Here is a 2057-nt window from a genome sequence, read left to right as displayed (position 1 = left end):
GCCACAAAGCCACAGTCCATGATCAGGCTCCTGGGTGTGGGTGTGTGTGTGTGTGTGTGTGTGTGTGTGTGTGTGTGTGACCAGACCAGCCCTTGGACCCTACGACTAGCCACAAAGCCACAGTTCCATAACAAACCACAGGTTCTCCTTGAGTCTTTCCTCTGAGCCACACTGACACACACATCCTCATCTCTGCAAATAGACAGAGGCCCTCGGTGCCTCTTAAATGCCACAGAGTTCCACATGAACAGGAAGGGCCACTGGGTCACCAGCACCACAAAGCTAACTGGCTCCAGTGTGGGGCAAGAGAAGTCAAAGAACTCTCTCTGCCCAACCACACATAGCTTCTGCCTTTCTCCTTCCAAAGCCAGGATGGTACAGAGACCTCGGCCATTTTTAAAAGTTATGCATCAAAAAAAATAGCAAGAAAGTAGGGAACATTCCCACAGGCATCCAATTTCTTGTCCTCCTAACTTCACTGCTCTAATTGAGGCTCAAATGCTGTTTATTCTGAGCGACCCAAGAGCACAGCAGATGTCAACGTGACCATACTGAAGCTCTGGAGGTCACAGCCCTAGCACCCTTGCCTGCTTCCTGGGCTGTGAGCAGCAAGTGTGGTTTCTAACTTTTGAGTTCTACCGGTTCCCATCGTGAGGCCACTGCTAGACAGTCCACTTCCTCTGCCTCGTGTTTAAAGACACTCTGGTCTCAAGTGACAGATGTTTGGTTTTCAGAATCTGAAGCCGGGGCTGGCAGAGGGTGCATTTCTTGAATACCAACTCTATCCTTACAGCCGCAGTGTCCCTCGAGTCAAAGCCAACATGTGCTACGATCCTGCTGTTAGATGGCACCTCGCATCCCAAACACCTGTGGGGACCAATCTGCCAGGAAGGACCAGGCTGAAAACCTGGCTCCTGAACTTGGGCAGAACCCCAGACCACACCCCAAGCGGCAAAGGATCAGGCGGGAGTTCACTGACTAAAGCCCTTAGCAAGCTCTAAGGCAAATGCAGAAAGAATCGATGTGAAATAGTAAGAGTAGATGAAGGGTCACTATGAAATTCTTGCACAGAGTCTAGATATTTACCTATTTGGTTAATAAAAGACTGAGAACTAAACGAAGTGCTACACATAGACGAACACTTTTCTTTTCTTTCTGGTACTGGGGATCGAACTTGTGAGGCAGGCACGGTGCCACTGAGCTAAATCCCCGGTCAAGATGAACACTTTTCATGGAAGCAGATAAACACTGTTTCCTAAAGCAAGAGCCTTATTAGATCCTTCTAATCAGAAGATAGCCATCACTGTGACATTAACTCTGACTTCCGGGGGACACAGCTTGCACAAAGCCTTCAGGGCTGTAGGAACAGTGGCAAGAGAAGGAGGGTCAAGAGCACTCGTGCCGCCAAGGCCACTCCAGAAGGGGGACACTGAAAACAGAAATGCACAGCCCGGGCCCAACAACCATCCTGTCAGCGGGCAACACTAGGCAGATGGCAGGGAATTAAGCTTCCGCAGGAGACCACAGGGCCCACAGTGGAGGAGGGCAGGGTGCAGATTAAGCCCTGATCCGCTGCCCCTAAAAAGCCCCTGACCCATTTCTCTGCCGGGAAAGGAAACCACTGCGGTTAGATAAGCGCAGGGACTAAGAGGCCAACTCACACGGGTGTCAACAAGTGCTCCATTTCTTTCTGGAGGGGATGGCCAATGGGGACGAAGAAGGAGTGACAAGGGCATCGCAGAACACATGTGCATGAACAGGAAGCCACGTGGGTAGATTGTCAACCACATGTTTTGCTTATAAAAAGTTGAAATTCAGTCTTTCCTCCACACACCTAGCCTCGGTGTCTGCGGAGTAGACACAGCACAGACAGGTCACAGACCTGCAAGAGGGCTACCGTGAGACCTGCTCCTGGCGCTAGGGGCAGTGGCAGAGCGCGCCCAGGGCCAGAGGACAAACAGGGCATCAGGGGCCCGGCGCTGTCAGGCTCTGAGCTATGCCGGCCCAGCCCCGCGGGAACCGCGGTTACCCGGGGGGGGGGCATGGGCGGGCAGAGC

Source organism: Fukomys damarensis, unplaced genomic scaffold (assembly GCF_012274545.1).
Source record: "Fukomys damarensis isolate Sample0158 unplaced genomic scaffold, DMR_v1.0_HiC HiC_scaffold_12, whole genome shotgun sequence".
NCBI lineage: Eukaryota > Metazoa > Chordata > Mammalia > Rodentia > Bathyergidae > Fukomys > Fukomys damarensis.
Note: the sequence above shows the minus strand (reverse complement) of the source record.